Source organism: Nycticebus coucang, chromosome 11 (assembly GCF_027406575.1).
Source record: "Nycticebus coucang isolate mNycCou1 chromosome 11, mNycCou1.pri, whole genome shotgun sequence".
NCBI classification, from domain to species: Eukaryota; Metazoa; Chordata; class Mammalia; order Primates; family Lorisidae; genus Nycticebus; species Nycticebus coucang.
This window is the reverse complement of record NC_069790.1, coordinates 126,229,611-126,257,560: the sequence shown is the minus strand read 5'-3', so window position 1 is coordinate 126,257,560 and position 27,950 is coordinate 126,229,611.

Genomic DNA, 27,950 nt, shown 5'->3' with positions numbered 1-27,950 from the left:
CAGCTGTGGGAGGCCCCTCAGGCGTAAAGCCGGCAGGGCACTTCGGCCCCTGGCCACAGGGACTTGGGGCCAGCAGTTTGCAGAGATTGTCTGGGAGGACCATCTACTCAGCCCTGAGTCCTGAGCCGGGAGAAGAGAGCCTCGGGTCTGAGGGAAGTTTGGTTGGACGGCAGCCCTGCCCACTCCGCGACCCCGCCCCTGCCAGCTCCTGCTCTACAATTGGACCGAGCCCCTGGGTCTCTTTGGGACAGTCCTGTTCAAGGCCCCATGGTGTTCATCAGTCATCCAAGTTGACACGTCAAATGAACAGTGGGCTGAAGTCTGGATTTCAGGGGGTAGCAGCCAGTGGAGGGCGCCCCAAACCTGGAGCGGGGATGGCCATCCAGAGCAGGCAGGCAGGCGGGCCGGTGGCCACTAGGGGAAGAGGAGGAACCAGTGACCGGGAAGCCAGCGGCCAGAAGCTGTCCTCCGCCTGCTCAGCTCTGCAGAATAGCAACAATAACGACGACGGCTGTTACTCATTGAACCCTCTCTGCGTGAGCTTTCTCATTTACTCCTCTGGACAACCACCTGCAGCAGCCGTCACTGTGCCCTTTGCCCTTGCCCTGGAGCAGAACTGTCATTGGTGGAGGATGGGTCCAGGCTCTGCTCCATGCCCAGGGCCGCATCTCCCAGCCCTGACAGCCTCACTGCCCTGCATCCCTGGGACAGGTGCAGACCGGACCTGATAAAGGCATAACTGGCTGGGGGACGAGCCATTCTCCCATCACCCATGAAAGTAGAAACTAGGTTAGGTTCTTACTGGGTGAAACATTTCAGGACAATGCTGTTTGTGTTCACTGTGTAAGAAGCGGCAAGAGTAGGTTCAAAAGATAGGGACGTTGGCTGTCCTCAGAGTGCTTCCCAGCGTGAGGTCTGTACGAGCACGGTGGGGGGGGGCGCCTGTGGCTCAATGAGTAGGGCGCCTGCCCCATATACAGAAGGTGGCAGGTTCAAACCCAGCCCCGGCCAAAACTGCAACAAAAAAATAGCCGGGCGTTGTGGCGGGCGCCTGTAGTCCCAGCTGCTCGGGAGGCTGAGGCAAGAGAATCGCGTAAGCCCAGGAGCTGGAGGTTGCTGTGAGCCGTGTGACAGCCACAGCACTCTACTGAGGGCAGTAAAGTGAGACTCTGTCTCTACACACACAAAAAAAAAGCACTGGGGGAGGGTGCGGACGTCCCTGTGCACGCGTGCTTAAACAGGAACAGGGAGCATCACCCACCTGAGTTGGGGGCTGGGTTCTCCCTGGTCCCAGTCAGGTGACTGCTCCACGGCTCCGGGGGCACCTGCTCTATGGTCTGGGAGGAGCTCAATGACCTCTTAAAACTAGTTTGTTGCCAGCAAATGTTTATTCTGGACCTGTGATGTGAAATGCCTGGGTTATTTGGAAATGAAGAAACAGAATTCACAGACAAATGCTTTATACTTGTCTGAGTGCCCATGACTTAAAGCCGGGGGTTTTGCTTTGGGGTGGTCAGGCCAGGCGTCAGCTGTTTCTCTGGAGACCACTTAATGCCAGAATGCTGAGCAAATAAAAACTTACTACATACCCTCCTTTTGTCCTTATATATTAGCACTTGTTCCATTTTGCGACATGTAGATCTATCTAATTCTTTCTGAAGTTGTAAAAGATTGTATTACATGGCCATGGCATATGTATTTTTAATCGCCTCCTCTTCAAGAGCAATACACTGTTTCCACGAGCCGGGGTGGTGGGGCTTGAATTCCTCTCTCTCTGCTGGCTCCACTTCTTAAATCCGGTCCTAACAGTAGGCTTATCCCAGAGGTCAGCATTTCAGATGGTCAGTTTCTCCAAGCCCTATGATATAAACCTGTCATGAGGAGTTGTCTGTTGGTTTACTGCAAGGCCTTTTTGAGCCATAGGTTAATATATTAATGAAGACTGTGGCTGTTACCCCACATTAAATAATGGCTGTGAAGGACTGGAAGAAAAACATCCTTATGCTCTCCGGCAGGGTGTGAGATTGATGAGAATAGATTACCCTGCCAAGAGAACTCAAAAATATTACAACCTTTTATTCCTCTGCAGCTTGGACAAGTGTGTATTCATTTCTACGTTATTACAAAAAAACATCTTACAACGATTCTGAGCTAAAAACACATTAAATCATCACTTTAATTATATCGAAACAACACTGAGATTCTGTCACTAATCTAGTTTAATCTTGGCATCTCAAGCTCATCCAATATTTTATTTCTAGTCAGGTCATATTAGTCAATTGGGCATAAGCTAGCAGTGTTTATATATCTTATCAGTTTATTTTGGTAAAGTAGTAAATTATGATAGAATTATAATAATTCCTAAGTTTACATACATCTCACAATCTCACACAAATTTGACATTTTAAAATGTGGTCTAAATTCAATATTAATATTAACACTTCCACAATTGTCTCTTCCACTTTTCCAGAAGATTTATATGGCTTGTAATATCCTGGATGCTATTTTCCTCTCTGAAACTCTGCTGTTTTGTGTTTTATTTGTGGCATTCCCTCTATGTGCAAATAGATACAAAGAAAATCACATACAATATGACAATGAGCTTTAGCAAAAATGCTGGGAAAAACAGGTGTGGGCGTGCAGGGGCACAGGCTGGGAAAAACAGGTGTGGGTGTATAGGGGCACAGGCTGGGTGAATGCAGACAAGTTTCACCAGTGTGGTCTGAGGCAGGCTGGCAGGTGCCCAAGGGCCGTGGAAATCGAGGGCCCAGTAGCTAATGTCCTCAGAACTATGCAGAGGATGCAGGAGCATCCTGGGCTAGTGTCTTCCTTAATCCCTGCTGCTGAGGCCTGGTGCCGCGGCTCACGCCTGTAATCCTAGCACTCTGGGAGGCTGAGGTGAGTGGATCCCTGAGCTCATGAGTTGGAGACCAGCCTGAGCAAGAGGGAGACCCCATCTCCAAAAGATAGCTGGGTATTGTGGCAGGTGCCCAAGCCCAAGAGTTTGAGGTTGCTGTGAACAATGACGCCACTGGCACAGTAGGTACTCTACCAGGACAACAAAGAGAGACTGTCTCCAAAAAAAAAAAAAAAATGGCTCCACTGCTGGTCCTTTGAGGGGTCACTTGCTACGTGCCAGTTCCTTGCAAGCTCAGATGCTGGATTCAGGCCAGTTATGCCCAGGGTAGGACCAGTGGGTTAGACTAAGAAACCTCCCAGGCTCAGACTCATCAGCTTGGTAAAAGTTTTCACAATGCAATCTCTTGCCCCTTAGATTTCCCAGGCTCAGAAACTTAATTTCAGTGAAGACTTCGAGCAAGTTAAGTTCAGGGACAGATGCACAGTAGCCAAGTTCATAGAAGTGGCAATGAAAACAGAATTCTGCTTTATTTAATGCACAAAGAAGTAATCGCAGAGCCAAGGTAGCTGGGTCTCTGTCAAGACCAGCCCCTGCTTTCCACTGTGCAGATGTCTTCAGGAAGCTAGCTGCCACTGAGGGGCTGCCTGCAGGGTGTGTGCCCCAGGGAGGGCAGGGACTGACTGAGCCACAGAGCTGGGTCTTGCCGATGTCCCCACAGCACCTCCACCGACCACCTGCAGTGTCCACATGCCCACTCCAGCAAGATGAACCAGGATGAGCCCACCAGCATGCAGCCAGTGCCCACATAGCTTTTCCTAAGCTTTCCTGGACCTCAAGCTCCTCTAGTGACCAATGCATTGATTACCTGGGCATATTAGTACAGTAGAACCTCTGTGAGTTGACCTCCCGAGAGACTGTAATAGTTAGTTAACATAAGGAACTAGCCTGCTGTACTGTCGTATCTATGTGGGGCACGGCTGGTCTGAGAAAATTAGGTCGACTCAAGGTCGTCAACTATGGAGGTTTTATTGTATATTCAGTCAGTTTATAGTTACCTGTCCCAGAAGACTCCTTCATCCCCCTTGACCTGGCCTAGATAACACAAACCAGGAGTCAGAAGACACCCACAGGCACACCCCTCTGCCCTCCACACACTCTCACAAACCCTCAAGGCCAGGGGAGGGAGGAAGGGCCCTGCTGAGTTCAGGGAGCTGAGTGCTCTGTACTCTCAGCCTCTGACCCCAGACGCGGTGGGTGGGGAGTGGACTTGCAGGTCCAGGGAGCTGAGTGGTCTGTACTCCCAGCCTCAGGGCAGTGGGTGGGGAGTGGACCTGTGAGTTCAGGGACAGTGGGGCTTGTTTGCTCATCTCTTTTCAATCACTTGCTGTTAACTTTACAGCCTAACTCTGAGATGGAAATCTTATCTCTACAATTTCCAAATTCTTAGGTAAACCCTCTCACTCTCTAACAAGTGTCCCTTACCCTTATCCATACCAAATACTTCCTTTTAGTTTATTTGCTGTTGGTAAAACTGTTATAAATAAAACTCTTGGCCTAAGAGTGGCACAGTCTCAGGCCCTGGGGTTATGGTGGATTACAGGGGAAACATTCCGTGGTTGAAAACAACAGAAGAGACTCTTATTCTATTTCTTAACTTGTTATTATGGAAGTGTTCAAAGTAAAGAAAATTAATCCCTGGTACCCAACACTCAGACAGGATCAACCCTGTTTCGTTCCTGTCCACCTCATTTCTCCATCTTTCCCATTGGTTATTTTGGAGCAAAATCTCTGACGTTATATAATTTTATCCCAGAATCAGTTTACTATGTTAGAGATAGATGTTTTTGCAATATATATATATATATATTATTTTTTTTTTTAAGACAGAGTCTCACTCTGTCACCTGGGCTAGAGTGAAGTGGCCTCAGCCTAGCTCACAGCAGCCTCAGACTCCTGAGTTCAAGGATCCTCCTGCCTCAGCCTCGCAGAGTGCTGGGATCACAGGTGTAAGACCCTGCAGCTGGCCTGCAACATGTGTTTACTCTGGTAATTTCCACAACACAAAATTCACTGTTTTAACCATTTTTAAGTATACTGTTCAGTGGCATTAAGTATGTTTTTATTGTGGTATAGCCATCACCACCCTTCAAATCTGGAACTCTTTCCATCTTTTCCAACTGTCCCCATTTTTTTTTTTTTAGACAGAGTCTCACTTTATCACCCTCAGTAGAGTGCTATGGCATCACAGCTCACAGCAACCTCCAGCTTTTGGGCTGAGGCTATTCTCTTGCCTCAGCCTCCTGAGTAGCTGGGACTATAGGTGCCCACCACAACGCTCGGCTATTTTTTTGTTACAGTTTGTCTGGGGCCGGGTCCGAACCTGCCACCTTCGGTATATGAGGCCAGCACCCTAGTCACTGAACCACAGGCACTGCCCCCCACCATATATTTTTTGTTTTTTGAGACAGAGTCTCACTCTGTCCCCCAGGCTAGAGTGCTGTGGCATCATCACAGCTCATAGCAACCTCACACTCAGGCTAAAGCTATTCCTTTGCCTCAGCCACTTGAGTCTCTGGGACTACAGCACCCACGACCATGCTCTTTTTAGTAGAGATGGGATCTTCACACTCTTTTTAGTAGAGATGGGATCTTCACGCTCTTTTTAGTAGAGATGGAATCTTCACACTCTTTAGTAGAGATGGGATCTCGCTCTTGCTCACGCTGGTCTTGAACTCCTCCTCTCAAGGGATCCTCCCCCTTTGACCTCCCAGAGTACTGGGATTACAGACATAAGCCACTGTTTCTGGCCATCCAACCGTCTCCATTACCTAGTAACCTCTAACTCCCCTTCCACCGCCCCTAGCTCCTGGCAACCACCACTGTCCTCTGCCTCTGTGAGTTTAGTTGCCTAGGGACTTTGAGTCAGTGGAACAGGCAGGGTTTGTCCTTTTGTATCTGGTTTGTTTCGCTTAGAATAACGTCTTGAAGGTTTACAAATAAGTTTTAAGGACTTAAAATTGGCTAATATCTTACAAAATCACTTGTAGAACCTATCTCTTATTCTAGAAGAAACAGGAAAAAAAGCCTAAGGGCATGGTGGGTTGGGAGGGAGTGTGACTGGCCCTTTTCTCCCCTGGACACCATTAAATCCCATTTTTCTGGGGATGAGGGTGAAAGGATTCTGCTCTCCTTAGAGATTTCAGGGTGAGCTCAGGAAGAGCAGCACTTTCCTGAAAAAAGGTGTAGGTGCTAGGATTTCTGAGGTTCACAGGACCCACTGAGGGTGTCTGAAGTGTGTGTTTGTCAAGATGAAAAGAATTTTAGATTTGGAGGGTGGTGATGGCTGTACAACAATAAAAACAATAAAAAATTGGGGGTCTGGGATGGCGCCTGTGGCTCAAAGGAGTAGGCCCTGGCCCCATATTCCAGAGGTGGTGGGTTCAAACCCAGCCCTAGCCAAAAACTGCAAAAAAAAAAGGGGGGGTCTGATCCCAAGAAGGGTGCAGAGCAGGGCCCTGCCTCCCACTCAGGAAGTGAAAGGGCAAATACCACCACCTCCCTGCCTGCGGCAGCCACACATGCACCCTGACTGAAGTGGATCAGTCCCTGTGATTGCCCAGGACCCTGACTGCTGAGGAAGACTTAAAGGGGCCGATCTCACCGGCCAGGTTCTGTCCTTCCATGGCACTGAGCCAGGACTGTGGGTGGTAGTGGCTCTGGTGGACTTTCCAGAGCACCAGATCACTAAGTACCAGGCCATGCTGGAGAGACAGGACTTGGAAGCTGATGACCAAGACAGGCCCAGGTGAAGGGTCCAGGTGTCAGACACATGAGTCCTAGAACCTCTGTGGAAGGAACTATTTGGGGTCTGCTTGTTCCATCTGGAGCTGTTGGGGCACCCACCTGTCCCTGCTGCTGTCACCTGAGGGGCACTGGGAGCTCCCTGAGGCCAGGCCCCCTGGTACTCTATGTGTGATGGTCCAGGCCCTCTGGTACTCTATGCGTGATGGGCCAGGCCCCCCGGTACTCTACGGGTGATGGGCCAGGCCCCCTGGTACTCTACGCGTGATGGGCCAGGCCCCCTGGTACTCTACGCGTGATGGGCCAGGCCCCCTGGTACTCTAAGCGTGATGGGCCAGGCCCCCTGGTACTCTAAGCGTGATGGGCCAGGCCCCCTGGTACTCTACGTGTGATGGGCCAGGCCCCCTGGTACTCTAAGCGTGATGGGTCAGGCCTTCTGGTACTCTACAGGTGATGGGCCAGGTCTCCTGGTACTCTACGGGTGATGGGCCAGGCCCCCTGGTACTCTAAGCGTGATGGGTCAGGCCTTCTGGTACTCTATGGGTGATGGGCCAGGCCCCCTGGTACTCTACGTGTGATGAGCCAGGTGCTCATTGTGCTAGTCCCACCTCCTGCAGCCTCCTGTCCCCACCGGGGGGTGGGGGGAGGCAGGGTGACCCCCAGCCTCTTTGTGTCAGTGAGCTCCCAATCCAACCCCTGCCAGCACTGCCAACCCTGCCTGGTGTTATTGGCGGAATCTCTGATCTGAGGGAGGAGTGAGCCCACCTGGGCGCCTCTGTTCAGGGTGTGGGCTGGGAGGCACCTGTGCTGATGGCTGGGGTGCACTTCGCGCAGGGCTCCCTGCCTGGGCACCTATCCGCTCTCTACCTGGCAGGGTGCTCCTGAGGGTCCTGCATGGTGGCCAGGCCGCTCTTCATCACATCGTTCAATTTAATTATCTTTGTACCATTTATCAATCACCTGATATTTTAATTAATCAGCTAATGATATTTGTCTCTTCTCCCAAGGTGTGAGCCTAAGGCAGCTGAAAGCTGTAGGACTAGTCCTTCAGCTGTGTGCTGTGTAAGTGCCCACTGGCCAGCACTGTTTGTGGACGCATTCTCCATTCCTGGAATAGTGCTGGGCACAGAGGGTCAGTCCTGGTTAGCTGAGGAATGAATGAAGCCAGAATGGGAAAAGGGGCAACATGAGGGCGTCCTGGTGTTTTTATTTATTTATTTTTTTGAGACAGAGTCTCACTATGTTGCCCTCCATAGTGCCGTGGCTTCACAGCTCACAGCAACCTCAAACTCTGTTGGGTTTACATGATTCTCTTGCCTCAGCCTCCCAAGCAGCTGGGACTACAGGTGCCCACCACAACATCCAGTTATTTTTTTGTTGCAGTTGTCATTGTTTAGCTGGCCTGCGCTGGGTTTGAACCCGCCAGCCTGAGTGTATATGGCCAGCACCATAACCACTGAGCTACGGGCACTGCCCCGGCATCGTGTTTACTAGGTGAATAAGGACCAATCTCAGAGCAACTTCCTAGGACAGGGCAGGGGAGTGTGACCGTCTGCCCACAGTGAAACCTAAACTTGATTTTCCTCTCCTGCTGGAGTGGGAATGGGCATTCATTAACAAATGGAGGGATGTCTCTTTGACTCTAAAAATACATCAAGGAGAGGGGGAGGGGCACATGCACGGCTACGGGATTTATGCCCAGCTCTGCCCAGAAGCACTGGGAGAGGTGGGCTGGGCCTGGCTGGGGTCACAGCCCACACTGCACTGACAGGTGCTGCCCACCGGCCCCACTGCCACCTGCAGGGAAGCAGGAATAAGCTCTTTGTTAGCCTGCTTCTGCCCTGCCCCTCCACCAATGGCGGAGCCGCTAGTCTCTCCACCTTTTCTGACTCTGGTTTTGGGAAGAGGAAAACCAGGCTGAATAAATAATTGCCAGTCAACAAGGGCCCTGCATCTCCTGTGGTCGGTCCTTGAATACTACCGAATTCCTGTTAGTCTGTGCACCTAACACTAGCCTATTTACTTTTGCTAATGAGACAGAAGTAGAAGATTGGAAATTTTATAATGTTAGAGATTATGCTTTATAAGCCAACCAACTTAATTATGGACAAGGATCAGGATAGTCACCTCCCATCTACTACTTATCATCATGGCAGGCCTGGGCGGAATTAACCACATTTGTTTTTAATTAGAATGGAACACGTATGATTTCAGAATAAAGCTTATCCTTGGCAATTCTGAAGTTAATCTGACTTATACCTGCTGGGGATTTCTAACGCTTCTGAAACAAATATTTCAGAAAAAGAACAGCATGTAGTTTCTTTTCAATGACTGAACGAAAGAAATTGATTCAGTGACTTCAAAAATGATTCCTTATTTAATGCTGTATGTTTATTTGAATGCTTTTCCTCGTAATTATTATTTAAATTTCAGCTTAAATTTAAAATTTAATTTAAATTTCTTATTAAATTCCACCCCAGCCTCATACCAGACCTCACTGTTAGAGGAATTAAATATACTACTGGAGAGGGAGTGAGAATGTCTGGCAGCTTCAAAACTTGTGTTAATGAAGATGGACGAAGCCAGGAGCTGAGATGCTAGCACTTGTTACTAAATAGGCTGTAGAATCTCTGTTCCCTGAGATCTGTAAGAACACACACACACACACACACACACACACACACACACACTCACCCAGGAGGCTGGTTAGGTTTTGAGCCGTTAACTTCTAAAAAAACCCAATAAAATAAAATAAATTGGTCTAAAGGGCTGCCAAAAAAAAAAAAAAAAACCCAATAAAAAATCAAAACCTACATTTCAGCGATTTAGTAGGTTTCTTTTTTCTTTCTTTTTTTTTGTTTTTTTTGTAGAGACTGAGTTTCACTTTATGGCCCTAGGTAGAGTGCTGTGGCATCACACAGCTCACAGCAACCTCCAACTCCTGGGCTTAAGCGATTCTCTTGCCTCAGCCTCCCAAGCTGCTGGGACTACAGGAGCCCGCCACAACACCTGGCTATTTTTCTGTTGCAGTTTGGCGGGGGCTGAGTTTGAACCCGCCACCCTCCGTACATGGGGCTGGCACCCCACCGACTGAGCCACAGGTGCCGCCCTAGGTTTCTTAAGACAGAAAGTCAGAATTCACTGAATCACATCCATCTTCTCACTTTCTAGGTTTCTTAAGACAGAAAGTGAGAAGATGGATGTGATCCAGTGAATTCTGACCACGTAAACAGTATGTATCATTCAGCCCAAACACTTACTCCATCCTCAGTGATCTGCGACATAATTCAGACAAAATCACTACAGGCTTGTAGGATAACAGTGTAGTGTAACACAACATAATGCAACACTATATTACAACATAAAGTGATACAGAGTAATGTGATGCAAGGTAATAAGAAATAACCCAGGGGCTGAGCCTGTGGCTCAAAGGAGTAGGGTGCCTGCCCCATATCTTGGAGGTGGTGGGTTCAAGCCCAGCCCAAGGCAAAAAAAAAAAAGAATTAACCCAACACAACACCACATTATGGTGTAATACAATGATCCAGTCACTATTTGTGACTGGATCTCTGCCATCTATCCACGTCCTTTCCAAATCTTCCTAAGCAGACCAAAGCCAGGCTGCAGCCAAGAGGTATATGGACATTGAGGTGCTGGGCACGATTATAGGGTGAGTGAAACTCTGAGGTCACAATTGATGCCATTAACAGTCTTCACATTGAAAATAAACCCTAAACCTTTGGGGTAAGGGAGACATACAATTTTGAAGATGTGAGTAGTAAAAATTAGAGGAAGACCCCCAAAATGATTATAAAAATATTGTTTCAAGTCAGCAGTTTTCACAGCACCCACAACAAACATTTATCAAGACAGCCAAGAAACAAAAAAAACACCCACATCTATTTAGAATCCCGAAACAAGCTCTGGGAGCATTCATAAATTGCAGGATGACGGTCCTCCTACATGCTGGCTTAACATAACTCACACAGACATTGCTTCTTGCCCTCAGAGCACTCTTGTGCGCTGTGCATTATAGGAACGTCAGGCTGGATTTATTTGAAAGAGGACTTCTGCAGGTGGCATTATTAATGGCAAATGGAAGATTCACCAGACACTGGAAATCGGAAGTACCGAAACCCCTCCCCCCCTTTTCACTTGAAGGGCTATAAATCTACAAATAATCTGGAATTCACAAGCAAGGTTTTTATACAGTAAGTTGATGGCAAATACATTACTGAAGAAACACATAATTACCTTGAAATCTACCACAGTTAGAAATGTATCAGAGCTCCCAAATTATAGTTTAGTTTTATAAAAGTAAAAAAAAAAAAAATAAACATTTTTCTCCTAATGTTTTTTTTTCTTTGAGTTTTATCTTTTATCCTCATATATATAAAGGAAAGCAGGACTGTTTATAAATTAATATCCTGGACTGACCCCAAAAGCCCCAATATTTTTTAGTAATATAAAAAGCTGATTTTGATGAACAAGAGGAAGGAATGTTTCCTCACCCCTTCAACGCATGAAGGGGCAATCACAGAACTCCCCGGGGTCACAGACACTGTTTCTATAGACAGGCATCATCTCTCTTAAACCCCATCTAGAGCCTGCAGGGGCCAGGCAGGAGCTGGGTGTTAGGACAGGTGCTTCTCTGCTGTGCATTGGATTTTTTAACATGTTGGGTTAATACAGAGGTGCATAATATTAGGTTACATTGTTTGTGTTTGTAAGGTAAAGTCCAATTCGTAGTCGAGTCCTTCACCCAGGAGTGTGCCATATATCTGTACATTGTACAGATAGGTGGGAACTTACCAAACCCCGCTACCCCTCTCTTCTTCTTGAATTTAATCGTGTTTTTCTCTTGTGTGGGCCTGTAGTTGTTGATCTACTAGTGTCAACTTAGTATTGAGTACCTCATTCTTGAGATACTTTATTTAGGAGAATGTTCTAGATAAATACATAAGACACAAAGTCTCCATCATTTTTTATGGCTGACTAGTACTCTGTAGTGTACATATAACCACAGTTTATTAATCCATTCAAGGGCTGAAGAGCACTTGGGTTGTTTCCACATCTTTGCAATTGTGAATTGGGCAGCTATAAACATTTGAGTGCAAATGTTCTTATGATAAAATGATTGTTTTTCTTCTGGGTAGATACCTAGTAATGGGATTGGTAGGTCTACGTTAAGTTCCTTGAGGACTCTCCATACTTCTTTCCATAAAGGCTCTGCCACTCCTGCAGTCCCACCAACAGCACAGGAGTATCCCTTTCTCCCTCCACACACCAGCATCTGCCCTGTTGGGACCTTGTGAGGTGGGCCGTTTTCACTGGCTGATACCTTGGAGTGGTTTTGATTTGTATTTCTCTGATGATCAGGGTGAATGAGCGTTTTTTCATGTGTTTGTTGGCCATTCATCTGTTGTGTTACATTTTTTTTTTTTTTTTTGAGATAGAGTTTCCCTAAGTCACCCTGGGTAGAGTGCCGTGGCATCACAGCTCACAACAAGCCCAAACTCTCGGGCTTAAGCGATTTTCTTGCCTCAGCCTCCCAAGTAGCTGGGACTATAGGTGCCCGCCACAACGCCCAACTGTTTTTCTTTTTTTTGTTTTTGGCCGGGGCTGGGTTTGAACCCACCACCTCCGGCATACGGGGCCAGTGCCCTACTTCTTTGAGCCACAGGCGCCACCCATGCCCAGCTGTTTTTGTTTGCAGTTGTCATTGTTGTTTAGCAGGCCCAGGCCGGGCTTGAACCCACCAGCCTTGGTGTATGTGGCCCGTGCCTTACTCACTGAGCTATGGGCCCTGAGCCTGTGTGTTAGATTTTTTAATTTGGCCACCCCGAAGGGGCACTGTGGATCTACCTCTATATCTGTCTCTGAATTTGTATCTACCTAAATCCACCTCTATATATCTACAGCTCATCTATCTGTAACTGTATATCCATAACCATACTCACATCCTCATCGATAATTATCCAACTATGTCTATAACATCCATATCTGCATCTATAATTGTAGCTGTGTCCATATCTCATCTGTCTATAACTTATCCACATCTGAACCACACTCTACCTATGCCTGTATCCATATCTGTAAGGACATCCACATCTGTAACTTTCTCTTTGGAGAGGCCATGTGGAGCAGAAGAGGGAGCTCTGGACTTGGAGCAGAGATCTGATGTTTAGAACTGGCTTTGCCATTTATTAGCTGAGCACCCCGGCTATGTTATTTCACCTCATCATAGTTCCATTTCTCTGTTAAATAGGGATGATAATCCTTACTTATCATATTGGGCTATTGTGAATCTAAATAGGGGATGACATGTGCTTGGCCGGCTATAAAATACCACATAAAAGTCCAACATGGTAGCTGGGCGAGGTGGCTCATGCCTGTAATCCTAGCACTCTGGGAGGCCCAGGCGGTGGATTGCTTGAGTTCATGAGTTTGAGACCAGCCTGAGCAAAAGCAAGACTGTCTGTAATTAAAAACAAAAAAATCAGGCAAGAGGATTGCTTGTGCCAGAGTTTGAGTTTGCTGTGAGCTATGATGCCACAACACTCTACCCAGGGTGACAGCTTGAGACTCTGTCTCAAAAAAAAAAAAGTCCAACATGGTTAGTGATACATTTTTTAGGTCCAGTTTGGGACGAAATAACAAATTAGAATAAATTCTCATTTTAAGTGACATTCTCCAGAGGACAACAGTAATTTATAGCATAATAAACACATTGGGAGAATCTGTGCAGCTCAAGGGAGGAGCACGAAGTCCACCTCGGGCGAGGCCACGGCGCACACCTGCCCGGCCCAGTCTTCTCATCTGTAATAACTGTAGGTTTTATATGCCCTGTAGGTCTTGCATTAAAAGATACAGTGCTAAGATCCATTTCACACTCAAATAAGCCCATAGTTAAAGAAAAATTTGGGGCCAAAATATTTCATGCTCTAATGGATGATGGCACTTCTCCCCCAAACCTGAGTCCTTTCAAGAAGACAGGTGGGACCGGAGCGGGCTAACCCGGAAGGGCGCGAAGCCGCCGCGGGCCCGTCTCCGCGCGGCCTCGGCGCCCCCTGGCGGCGCTCTGGGCGCAGAGCCGCCTGCAGTGCAGACAGCACAAAGGAAGCCTCTGCCCCTGTCCTGAAAAGCAAGGCTAGGAGGACAGACCCAGGGACAGGAGTAGCATGCCGCTTCAGCCAGGACACCAGCCTTTGTCCCGGGCCAGAGACTCCAATCTTCTGATAATGTTTTGTGACGCCGTAAGTCCTGCTCACACCGCTCACATCAGACAAGTGCTGAGTTGCTGCTGAGTTTCCGGCACTTGTGTGCTGGTTCTTGCTTTGAAGCGTTAGGTGCAGAGCACGGAAGGTACTTTGCTTCATTTGAAGATTTCATGAGCCATTTCCAAGAGTCCGCTACTGTCCGCTGCCTTCCCATCATTGTCTACAAATGAGGCGTTTGTCCTGAGAACCAGGGTGAGAACCGTGTTCAGGGCTGGATGGAAGGTATGACAGGGCGTGGCCGCTGCCTGGGGTGAGCTCACAGGAAGGAAGACTAGATGCATGTTGAAAAGATAAACAACCACGAGAACGTCTTACTGTGTCGTGTATCCCGTTAAACCAAAAGCAGCACGGGGCCCTTAGGCTACTCTTTGGTTTGTTTGTGTGTTTGTTTGCCTTGATGTTTTTTTTTTTTTTTTGTAGAGACAGAGTTTCACTTTATGGCCCTTGGTAGAGTGCTGTGGCGTCACAGCTCACAGCAACCTCCAGCTCTTGGGCTTAGGCGGTCCTCTTGCCTCAGCCTCCCGAGTAGCTGGGACTACAGGCTCCCGCCACAACGCCCAGCTATTTTTTTTTTTTTTTTGGTTGCACTTCAGCAGGGGCCAGGTTTGAACCTGCCACCCTCGGTATATGGGGCCGGCGCCTTACCGACTGAGCCACAGGCGCCGCCCTGTTTGCTTTGATGTTTTAAAGAGTTCTGGAAACCCTCCCAGGAAGCAAACTCACGTGCAGTCAGCAAGCCCCACGCAGACGCAGTGATTTTTCTGCATCCTCCTAGATGCGGAGCCCAACCCGGTCCCTGACCACTGTGGCAGAGCGTTTCTTTAGTTCCGTTTCCCATGTGGATTTTTACATCCTAATGATTTGCTAATCCATTTACAGATGAGCACAGTCTAAAAGCAGTCAGGGCATCTCACAGCATTTCACACCTTGTTGTTAAAAGTGTATGTCCTGGAGATCATTGAGCTGACTTCCTGTAAAGATTGATCTTATGACACTCACTTGGAAATTGGTTTAAAAATGCTGTAAACTGGCCGGGCATTGTGGTAGGTGCCTGTAGTCCCAGTTACTTGGGAGGCTGAGGCAGGAGAATCACTTGGGCCCAGGAGTTTGAGGTTCCTGTGAGCTGTGACACCATGGCACTCTACTGAGGGTGACATAGCGAGATTTGGCCTCAAAAAAATAAAAAATACTGTAAACGAGGAACAGGATGTTTAGGAGTGCCACAGCTCAAGAGTGCAAAGGGGGATCAAAATATTTCTGTAAAGGTTACACTGAAGGGAGCCTTCCAGCCCTCTGAGTAGCATGGCAGAGGCGCCTGCTTCATGCCTGTGAGGAGACACTTAGCAGAGGGGAGCTGCTGCTTCAGTGGTGGCCTTTGGCCCTGCCAGCCAGGCTGGGTGGAGTGCAGGAGTCAGCACAGGTGGGACCCAGTGGAGAGGGGGTCCTTGGAGAGAGGGAAGACACCTACGCCTACAGCTATTCTTCACGTTTGTGTTCACCAGCTTGACTTATAATCTAAGAGCTAAGAACTGACACAAAAAGATGTAAATTAACTTTTTTTTTTTTTTGAGAGAGAGTCTCTGTCACCCAGAGTAGAGTGCATTGGTGTCATCATAGCTCACTGCAACCTCAAGAGTTCTCTTATCTCCTTATCTGGGACTACAGGCTGCACCCCCACACCTGGCTAAGCTAAGTTTTCTATTGTTAGTAGAGATGGGGTCTCACTCTTGCTTAGGCTGGTCTCCAACTCCTGAGCTCCAGCAATCCACCTGCTTTGGCCTCCCACAGTGCTGGGATTACAGGCATGAGCCCCTGAGCCTGGCCAAACATGTTTGTTAACTCAAAGATATTCTTTGTTTCGGATAGTAAGACTCAAATGTTGTGAAGATGTCAATTCTCCCTAACTCAATTCCAGTCAAATATCAAGAGGATTTTGGGGTGAAGGATAAAGTAATGACAAACTATATAAAAATTCATATTGGGCTCAATGCCCATAGCACAGTGGTTACAGTAGCAGCCACATATACCAACTAGCAGGTTCAAACCCAACCTGGGCCAGCTAAACAACAATGACAATTGCAACAAAAAATAGCTGAGCATTGTGGCGGTTGCCTGTAGTCCCAGCTACTTGGGAGGCTGAGGCAAGAGAATCACTTAAGCCCAAGAGTTGGAGGTTGCTGTGAGCTGGGACACCACAACACTCTGCCAAGGGGGACATAGTGAGACTCTGTCTCAAAAAAAAAAAAAAAATCATATTGAAAAATAAACATTTGGGAACAACCAAGAAACTCTGAGCCTGGGGACAAGGGGACTCTCAGTGGACTTGCCCCCAAGCCAACCAGCTGCCTGTCTACCACCAGGTGCCCACTCTGGGCCCAGTTCTCAGGCCTGGAACCTGTGGGCAGCCCAGCCAGGAGTCTGGGCTCTCAGGAGTCAACTTGCAGTGTTTCCTGCAGTTGTGAGGTCCCGATCCCCCTGTGGGTTAAGGAAGACTCCCAGAAGCCCCATTCCTCCCAGGATTTCTGCTCAGTGGACTTGGTTCTGGCATGCCAGCCACCAGGAAGGCCTGGAGGAGGCCTGCATTCTCCTGGGTGGATTCCCTAAGGTTCCTTCAGGCACTGCCGCTCCCCTACAGGCCAGATGGCAAGAGAAACTGAAAATGTGACTACTTCCTTCTCCACCAGCTCTGGGTCCCTAGCAGGTACCTTTAGGAGCCTCTTCTAAAGAGGATCCCTGGGACACCAGGATGGGCTGGCACAGCCTCATCTAAAAGCATCTGGACTGTTTCAACTTTATCTCAAGTGGTCCGACCCCCTCCAGAACTTGTGCAAGTATGCAAAGAATATGTACAAGGAAAAATGTCACAATACTGTTCAAGTAGGAATACAAAGCAGAGCCCAGGCTTTGACAATCTAATGCATGTACACATGAGACTGTTTAAATAAATGCGACACATACTCGCTGCGCACTGCTAATCCTGCATCAGAAAGAGCAAAATACATCTGCACATAATGATCTGGTAAAGTAGCCAGGACAGATCGTTCAGTAAGAATGTAATGCAAAACAGATCTCAGTTGTGTAATTAAACAAGCAGCTTATATATGTGTAGAAAGTTCTGGAAGAAGGCTAGAAAGCCTTAACTCCTGGTTGCATCTGGAGAGCAGATCCCAGAGTGAAGGGAGAAAGACTAACTCCCTACATGTGCTTTCCTAGCTGTTTCCATCTTTTTCTCCCCGAGAAAGCATAAAAATGTGAGTGACAAAGTGTGATCTCAGCATCTGTTTTTAAAGTTCTTAATTCGCTTGCTTAGAGCAGGGTATGAGCTGATTGTGCAATCAGAATATTCTTTAAGTCAGACAGTTTCTGAGCTTTGTTTGGCTGCAGACCAAAGTTGCCAAGGCCAAGCTGTTCCTGGGGGTAGAGCCACACAAGGTCTTGCTTGTCCTCTTGGCTTGCAGACATAGAATTGGGGTCAGGGCCAATCAGCCCACCTAGAGCACACTCTGCTCTCTCTGAGTCACCCATTCCTGGCTCAGCACGTCCTTGTCCCTCCTTGATCATGAGCCCGTCCCTCCTGCATTGTTTTGCTTCCTGCCTTTACACCTGTGTTTCCGTCACATAGTTACACAGTGAGGTTGCCCAAGCTGGATGGGAACCCCACCCACATAAGCCGCATTTGGGCTGCCCTGCCAGGGCAGGGGATGTTGATAACAGCTACAGAAGCCTCTTCGGATTTAGTGGGGTCTTTCTTTCCTGAAGCTTCTGGGTACCTCATTATGTCACCTGAGAACGCCATGGGGATCTGCAGTTCCGCACGCAGCACACTAGCTAATCAAATCAAATTCTGATTACATGTCACTCTCCCACCTCTTTTCTCTAGTTTTCCTTCTGCTGGCAAAGACTTGATTATCGTTTCTTTATAATTCAACCAGGGCTAGTCAGGGATGGGTAGGATGGACACCGTTAATCCTACATAAAATTTTGTTAAGCTCAGAGTCTCAGAGGCTGCAGTGGTGACAGGGTGCGAAGGCCAAAAGGTGGAGGAGGGCACTGTTTTTACGTGCGGATTTTGTTACCTTCAGTCCCATGTCGGTTCCTCTGAATCTCAACTCCCACGTGTACCACAACCACAGAATTAAACCCCCACTTTCATTTTAAACATTCTTTTAGTCTTCAGTTCCTGTGTGGAAGTTACAAGTTTGCCACCCATTTCACAGGAATTGGCGAGCATTTTATGGATATATAACTCAAAATGTAAATGTCAGCACAATCGCTTAGAGTCTGGGTTTTAGAGGAGGAGGAGGAGGGTGAGGATAAGGATGACGAATAGGACGAGGATGAGGAAGATGGGGATGAGGAGGACGAGGATGAGGATAAGGAGGATGAGGATGGTGAGGGTGATGAGGATGAGGAAGAAGAGGAAGAGGACGAGGAGGATTAGGAGGAGGAGGATGGCAATGGCAGTGATAATAACTACAGCCCACTTTTACAGTGTCATCGTGGTCCATGGATTATGTCATTTAATTATGATAACCGTATCTCTATTATTCCCATTTTACACACGAGGAAACAGAGGCACAGAGCAGATAAGTCACTTGCTCAGGTCATGCAACTGAGAAATGGTGATGCTCTCACTCAACCCACTGCTCTGATTTCTGAGACCATGCTCTTAACCACTATCCTATCTAATTACCAATGACTCAGTTCATTTTGTGATGTTCATAAGATGCCAGGCCAACCATCCAGCACAATCCGGTGCTGACTGAGGCCCAGGGAATTTTGAGCAGGTGAGGTGTCTGTGCTGGAGCTGGTGTCTGTCTCACAGCTGAGACTGGCTAGCATGGGGGGTTTGGTGCTGCCTAGAAATCTGCGCATGTCCCTCACCCACCTGGCTCCCAGTCTGTGCTGGCCTTTTCTCTCCTGGAGCTGCTAACCCCACCCTGCCTTTTCCTTCTTTGGGCCAACCTTGCTGTTCACCTCCCTGAGAAGAGAGCCAACCTGCAGAGAACTTACACTCTCTGTAAGAAGTAGAGCTGTGGCCCCCAAGTCCCTAGGACCTCAACACATGATATTATTTGGAGACAGGGTATTTATAGGAGTAATCATGTTAAAATGAGGTTGCACGGGTGACCAACGTGGCTGGTGATCCTGTAAGAGGAGGAGGATGACCCTGTGAGGACGCAGATGAAGATGGCCGCCTGCAAGCCAAGGGGAGAGGCTGCAGCAGGAACTGACCTACAAAATCTTGACCTTGGACTTACAGCCTCCAGGACTGTGAGATAATACATTTCTGTTGTTCAGATGCCAAGTCTGTTGTACTCTGTAGTGGAAGCCTGAGCAGACTCATACACCACCATCACTACATCCCCCTCCCTGTCCCTGTCCCATGGCTTTCACCTCTATGAAAAGTCAACAAATATATGAATGACAAGCAAGAGCTTCTGATTAGTGTGAAATAACAGATGTTTCTGAATTCGGTTGTACTTTCATAGATTGGGAACTGATTTCCTGAGAAAAGTCCTGTTTTCCCTTCAGGAACCCCTTGATCCACCTCTGTAGACACTTGGGATGCCTGCCCAACAGGTGAGGGTCTTGTCCTGTCCCAATCTCCATGAAAGGATGCCTTTTATCCTCTGGCTTAGCTCACAAGATGGAAAATCCTCACTTTAGGCTCATTCTAAAACTTTTGCAAGCTCCTATGGTGTGCTGTAATTATTTAGTTACTGGCTCTTCAAGCAGGAGGGAAGGACCCCGATTTCCATGCTGTAAATACTCTCACCATGGTTCATTCTAGCCACCAATGTGATGCTATTGGGGGTGGTGGAGAAAACCATTATGTAGTGGATGTGAGTACCCTTAGAAGCACAGGTGAGAGGCAAGTACCGTAAAATAATTAGGACATGATGGAGTTTGAATATTTATTACCTTTAAAAAATATAACTGAACTAAGTATAAATTTATATAATTTTTTTTTTTTTTTGTAGAGACAGAGTCTCACTTTACTGCCCTCGGTAGAGTGCCATGATGTCACAGGACTCACAGCAACCTCCAGCTCTTGGGCTTACGCGATTCTCCTGCCTCAGCCTCTGGAGCAGCTGAGACTACAGGCGCCCGCCACAATGCCCAGCTATGTTTTTGTTGCTGTTTGGCTGGGGCTGGGTTTGAACCCACCACCCTCGGTATATGGGGCCAGCGCCCTACTCACTGAGCCACAGGCACCGCCCTATATAATTTTATTTTAAATAATGGTTGTATTTAACTTCTTGCAAAATTCCTAAAAATCATCAACCAATTCTCAGAGATCTCCAGCACATCATGGGCTGGTTACCACTTAACAAAATTCTAAAGTCCGTTCCTTTAGATAGAGTCTGGATTTTACATGGGTTCTGCTGGATCATCAGAGAACTTTGTATTTGGACCAGTTTTTTTTTTTTTTTGGCCCCTTTCTATCTCAATGGAATCCTCAATTTATGAAGCAGGGACTCCATCCCAAAAGAAGCAGAAAATATTAGACGCTCACTTCCTTGCAGCTTAGCAGTGTGCATGTGACCCAGGCTCTGTCAGTTAGACATACTGACTCCAGCCCTGTGAAAAAGGAGGCCTTCATGGTTGGGTAGCAATGGTCATACTCAGGGTCCAGATTTGAAAAATCTTTGGAATGACCGGGGTCCAGCAGCAGGTCAGTGGAGTGAGTTGTGAGTCCCTGCTCAGGAACGCTCAGTGGTGTCTTCCAGGGAATAGCTCTTGTTTTGGAGTGTCATTCCTTCAGGTCCAGCTCTCCGGGACTCCTGCTGATTGTGCTAGCCACCTAGTATTCTCTTGCTTCCCTTTTCTTTTCTTTCTTTTTTTTTTTGTGTGTGTTTTCTAAATCTTTCTTTTTTCTTTTTCTTTTTCTTTATTGTTGGGGATTCATTGAGGGTACAAGAAACCAGGTTACACTGATTGCATTTGTTAGGTAAAGACCCTCCTTTTTTTTTTCCCTCTTTTAAATAAACTTTTTTTTTTTTTTGAGACAATGTCTCAAGTGGTTACCCTGCCCTCAAACTCTTGGGCTTAAGCGATTCTCTTGCCTTAGCCTCCCAAGAGAGGACTACCGGCGCCCACCACAACACCCCGGCTATAAATAAACTTTTAAAATTTAGAATGGTTTCAGATTTACAGAAAAATTACAAAGATAGTACAAAGAGTTATTGTAGTCCCTGAATTCAGTTGCTTCCATCGTCAGAACATGACAATGGTACATTTGTCACAACTAATGACCCAATATCCATGCATATTATCCTTAGCCTCCTCTGGACTGTGAGAGTTTCTCAGATTTCCCTGGTTTTCAGTGACCTTCAGAATTGTGGGGAGTACTAGTCTGTTATCTTATTCTGGAGAATATGCTCCAGTTTGGTTTGTCTGCTGATTTTCTCATGGTTAGACAGCACCTGCAGCCTTTCACATTCCCACCAGCCGTTTCTCCAAATCTTCACCAACACTTGTTATTTTCAGTTTTTATTTCTAAAAGGAAGTCTGGCCATTCTAGTGAGTGTGATGTAGGATGTCAGTGTGTTTTTGATTTGAATTTCTCTGATGACTAATGACATTCAGCAACGTTTCATGTGCTTATTAGTCATTGGTATATGTTCTCTGCAAAAATAACTATTCAAGTCCTTTGCTCATTGAGTTTTAAGAGTTCTTTATTAATTCTGGATACCAGATGCTTAACAAATATATGATTTACAAGTATTTCCCCCCATTCTGTGGGTTGTCTTTTCACTTTCTTGGCAGTGTCCGTGTTGCACAGACGTTTTTAGTTTGGATGAAGTCTGAGTTGCCTTTTGCTGCTATTGCATGTGTTTTAGGTGTAATATTAACTATTGCCGAGTCCAACGCCACTAAGATTTTCCCTGTGCTTCCTCTTCTTTACCAGTTTGCTGTTCTTATCAAAATTCAGCCCTTAAAAAAATGTGCCCTGGCTTGTTGCAGGACTTCAGTTAATCTCCACAGTGTTGATAACGTTGACTCTTCAGTTTTCCTCTGTGTCCTCACTGCTCTCCTGAAGAAGGGGGTTTTGTGGGATCCTTGGTTCTGACAGTTTTGCTGACATCATCCCCATCCATTATTTTTAGTTAATTCTTGTGTAAAGAGTTAGGTAATACTCTTTCACTAAGTTTTTTCTCTGCTTAAACTGGTCAATGTTTGCATGTTTCTGGCAATTAATAACTTGAATTGATAAAGACCCTTACAGAATTGCGCTCACTAAATTTCTGCTTGCGCTCACTAATTTCTGCTTTGAAGGTACCATCTTGAATTTTATTTTTAATCAAGAGACACTACACTACACAGCCTTTAGTTGTTTCATTTGCCAAAAGAGTATTTCTGAGGACGTTTTCTAACACAGCTATTAGTATTTACAATCTGGAGAACTGTATGAAATTATTTTTATTCTGGAGCAAAAGTCTAGGAAAAATTTTATTTCTCCAGAGGAGCTCACGCCATTTCTCATGGCCAGGAGGGGTTGTGACCCTCAGTGGAAAGGACCCTCAGTTTGAATTGTCTCCAGTGGAGAGAAGCCAGGACAGTGAAGGGACCTATTTGAAGAAGTGAGTTCAGAAGCTGGGAAGGTACTAAATTTTCCTCTAGTGGGAATGGGATATGGTGGGAAGAATGATGAGCTAAAAGCCAGTGAGCTCGGTCACCCCTGCTGCTAACTCTGTCTCTTTAGGAAAGCCCCTCCATTTCTCTGGGTCTTGGTTATGAGAGGACTGGGAGATCTCTGGTGTGCTTCTGGCTCTGCCCACCTGCAATCCTGCTGGACCCCTCTGGAGGTCTATGGACATCCTTTCTCTCTCTGTGGCACAGACAGGTTCACTGGACTCACTGTTCCTTTCCTTCCCAACTACGACTTATTTTCCTCCTAAATTGTGTGTGTTGAAGTTGGAAGAAAAAAAAGTGAAGATGGACAATTAAACCCTGGGAAGGTGATGGATGACTGAATTCATTATGTGCTAATAAAAATGATTGAAATAAACCTGCAGTAAATTTAATGTCTATTTATGATATTACCTTTAAGAACATGCTAAATTGTCTCTTGGTTCACTTCAACCCAAGCAGAACCTTGTGTTATTGCTTGGAAGGCATAATGCAATGTCCTGAGTGACAAAGAGTGGCTGGTAGCTCCCACAAGCAGTGGCTGTTGGGTCAGAAGTGTAAGAGGCTGGTTTTCCCCAAGCCATTGGAAGAGAACTGGAGTACAGAGGTCCCTACTTGGGATGGTTAGTTTTATGTGTCAACTTGATTGGGCCATGGGATGCCCAGATAGCTGCCCAAACTTTATCCCAGGGGGAATCTGTGAGGGCATTTTTGCATGAGATAAACATTTGTTAATTGGTGGACTGAGTAGAACATTTTCCTCCCCATGTGGGTGAGCCTCATCCAGTCAGCTCAAGGCCTGAATAAAATAAAAAGGCCAACCCTCCCATAAGTAAGGGGGATTCCTCCCGCCTGCTTGACCTAGTACATTGGCCTCTTCCTGCCTTTGGCCGTAAACTGAAGTATCAGCTCTTCCTGGGTCTTGAGCCTGCTGGCTTTTGGACTGGAACTAACACCATGGGTTCTCCCAGGTCTCTAGCTCAGCTGCAGATGTTGAACTTCTCAGCCTCCATAATCATGTGAGCCGATTCCTTATAATCTCATTTTCTTTCTGTCTCTATGCATACATACACATGCACACTCTGGTTCTATTTCCATGGAGAGCTCTAATACACCATTCCTGGACATTGGGCGGCAGAGAGGACATTCGTCCTCTTCATATTCTTGAGCACATGCTCAACTCAAACATACTCCAGTATGCTAATAAGTATAGAAGAATTTAGTGGGGAAGAGAGGTGGTTGGTTAGGGCAGAATCTACAACAGAGAGACCTGGGGGTTTTACCTTGTGTCATGCATGGTGGTGCAAATTTTTGGTTTTACTGAACAGCTGGAAGTAATGGACCTGAGAGAACAGTTATTCCAGCCTTGACTATGTAAACAGGTTGGGTTGCTCAACCTCTCTGAGTCTCAGTGTCTTCAAGGGTAATTCAGAGCTGACAGCACTTACTTCACAGGGTTACTGTGACACTTAAGTCTAATAATGTGTGTGAACTGGCTGGAACACAGCAGTCATTCCACAAAAGTTCCATCCCTCACCCTCGTGAGCAATTCATTATTATCCGGCAAAGACTTATCAAGGTCCTATCACATGCCAGGCACTGTGCGTAGTGTTGGAAAAATAGTAAAAAAGATAAAGTCCTTGCCATATCTGGACTGGGCAGACAGAAAACAAACTTATGCATCAGTAATTTCTATGGTCTTGTTCTGAAGAAAATACAAGGTGGAGCAGGCATAGATGGGTTGGATTCAGGGGCTACTTAGCTATAAAGTCTACAACGGCCTCTCTGTAGTATTAACCTTCATGCTGAAATGTGAGTAAGGAAGGAGAGGGATGCAGCTGTGACCCAGGGGAAAGCCTTGGGCAGATGGCATGGCCAGGACAAAGCTGGTGGGGGGACGCAACAGGAGAAACTCTTGGAGAGGTGGGCAGAGGCTGGTCCTGCTAGGGAGTCTAAGTGATAAGGGAAGCTGTGGTGGAGGACATCTGATTTACATGCCTGTCACCTAGGATGGATGACTGGCAGGAATAGATGGTGAGGGGCTGGGAGAAGTGGATGCAAGAGAGCAGCCCAGATGTCTTGCGGGATGAGGTCACTTGGACTGCAGAGGACATGCAGAGGAGTGGCTGGATTCAAGACAAGTTTTGGTAGTAGAATCCAAAATACTTGCTGAGGGACTGGGTGTGGGATATTAGAGAAAGTGTGGAATTCAGGATGACTCTTGGATTTGGTGCTAAGCAACTGATGCCCGATATCATCTTCTTCCCTTCCCCACGAAACTGGAATAGTAACGTGAGTTTGTGAGGAAACTTTCCAAATTTATATATATATGTATATGTATGTATATATATGTATGTGTATGTATATATATATATTTTTTTTTTTTTCTTTTTGGAGACAGAGTTTCACTTTGTCACCCTCGGTAGAGTGCTGTGGTGTCACAGCTCACAGCAACCTCAAACTCTTGGGATCAAGCAATTCTGTTGCCTCAGCTTCCCTAGTAGCTGGGACTACAGGTGCCTGCCACAATCCTCGGCTATTTTTAGAGGCAGGAATCTCACTCTGGCTCTGGCTGGTCTCCAGTTGGCTCAGGCAATCCACCTGTCTTGGCCTCCCAGAGTGCTAGGATTATAAGTGTGAGCCACAACACCCAGCCTCCCAAATTAATTTTTAAGACCACAAAGAGAACATAAGTGCTGGAAGGAACATCAGGCATCATTCATTTAACAGAAGCCCAGAAGATCACACAGACAGCTCATGACAGAACTGACACCTGGTCACAGAATCCTTGCTCAGTCTTTATTCCATTCTAATACACTCCCTTTAGCAAGGGGTCAAATTGAGGTGGAGAACCCAGTTCAGGCTACCAGACAGTGGTGCTTCTTAAAACAATTGCTTCATTAAATGTCAAATGATACTATTTATTCATTATAGGTAATATCTAAGGTATAAAGCATAACAATACAAGGAAGAGGGTGAGACCCTCCCCACCCCCACTTAAGAAACAAGAATATCCCATGGTTTTCTTTGTAGCTCCTGAATGCTGCTCATCAGTCCTTTCTCTGACCTCCTGTCTTAGAGTTTTGTCACTTTCCTTTATAGTTCTACTACATACTTGCATCCCTGAATAATACATTGTTTTGTTATGCAGTCTGGGACTTCATATAGACGAAGCATCCTATGTGCCTTCTTCTGTGACGTTCTTTTGCTGAGTACTTTGTTTCAGAAATTCTTCCATATTGTTGCTTGCAGCTATTTATTGTTCATTAAATTTTTATCTCAGAATAACTTTACATTGCACAAACATGTCGATTTTCCCTTCCTCTGTGGATGTACTGTGGGGCTGTTCGCAGGTTTTTGCTTGTTCAAACAGCAGCTGTGGAGAATCTTGTTCACGTTTCATGGTGGATGAGCCCAACAGCTTTTCTGTTAGGAATGCAATTGTTGGTTGCTTATCTTCACCATTACCGGATAATGACAAATTATTTTCCATCATATCAGTTCACACCCCGGCCAGCAGCTCAGAATTTCTACTGCTCCACATTCTTGCTGTTAGAAATTGTCAGACTTAAAAAGTTTTGCCCATTGGTGAATGTGAGAAGATACCTCATTTAGGTTTCAATTTGCATGTCCTAGATATTAATGAGATGGAGCATCTTTTAAAATATTTATTGCCAGTCATACTCTTCTGATATGATACTCAGGGTCTTTCCCCCCAAACTTGTTATAACTGAAGCTTCTTCCTCTGAGGTGATGCTATGGTCCTTCCAGTTGCTAAGGCCAGACACTGGGAAGCCTTCCTCTGAGGTGATGCTATGGTCCTTCCAGTTGCTGAGGCCAGACACTAGGAAGTCTTCCTCTGAGGTGAGGTGATGCTATGGTCCTTCCAGTTGCTGAGGCCAGACACTGGGAAGCCTTCCTCTGAGGTGATGCTATGGTCCTTCCAGTTGCTAAGGCCAGACACTGGGAAGCCTTCCTCTGAGGTGATGCTATGGTCCTTCCAGTTGCTGAGGCCAGACACTGGGAAGCCTTCCTCTGAGGTGATGCTATGGTCCTTCCAGTTGCTGAGGCCAGACACTGGGAAGCCTTCCTCTGAGGTGATGCTATGGTCCTTCCAGTTGCTAAGGCCAGACACTGGGAAGCCTTCCTCTGAGGTGATGCTATGGTCCTTCCAGTTGCTGAGGCCAGACACTGGGAAGTCTTCCTCTGAGGTGAGGTGATGCTATGGTCCTTCCAGTTGCTGAGGCCAGACACTGGGAAGCCTTCCTCTGAGGTGAGGTGATGCTATGGTCCTTCCAGTTGCTTAGGCCAGACACTGGGAAGCCTTCCTCTGAGGTGATGCTATGGTCCTTCCAGTTGCTGAGGCCAGACACTGGGAAGCCTTCCTCTGAGGTGATGCTATGGTCCTTCCAGTTGCTGAGGCCAGACACTGGGAAGCCTTCCTCTGAGGTGAGGTGATGCTATGGTCCTTCCAGTTGCTGAGGCCAGACACTGGGAAGCCTTCCTCTGAGGTGAGGTGATGCTATGGTCCTTCCAGTTGATGAAGCCAGACACTGGGAAGCCTTCCTCTGAGGTGATGCTATGGTCCTTCCAGTTGCTGAGGCACCGGAAAGCTCTCACTGCACTCACTCTCTCTGGTCACACCCCATGTGATAGGAAATTTTGATGGCTTGCCTTTCAAAATATACCCTTCTACTGCTTCCAGCTAGGTCTGGGCCACCAGGTGCTGAATTTCTGCAGTCTCTCTTTCCCCTAGGAAGATCATGTCACAATTGTCACACCCTGTGGTGACTTCTAACCTCTCCCAGAGTAGAAGGCAAAGCCTTTACAATGGCCCACACCATGTCATAGAAGTGAAGGACATGGAAAAGAGGGTGCTGGCTGGGGAGATGGTGGTGGCTGGGCCACTCATCTGCAGTGTGCCCGGGGCTCATTTATACAGTGGCTGGTGGTGGGTCCCAGGGCCTGTAAGGCAGGGCAAGCACTAATGTACAGCACAGCACTTTCCATTAGCTTTGGATTTCTTTCTTTTCTTTTCTTTCTTTCTTTTCTTCTTTGAGACAGAGTCTTACTTTATCACCCTGGGTAGAATGTCATGGTGTATCCTCTTAGCTCACTGCAACTTCAGACTCTTGGGCTCAAGCATCCTCTTGCCTCAGTCTCTGACGTAGCTGGGACTACAGGTGCCAGCCATAATGGCCAACTAATTTTTGTAGTTTTAGTAGAGATGAGGTCTTGGTCTTGCTCAGGCTGGTCTCAAAAACCTGAGCTCACGGGATCCACCTGCCTCGGCCTCCCAGACTGCTAGGATTACAGATGTAAGCCACTGTACCTGGCCAGCTTTGGATTTTCTAACGTTCCATTGTCCAAAG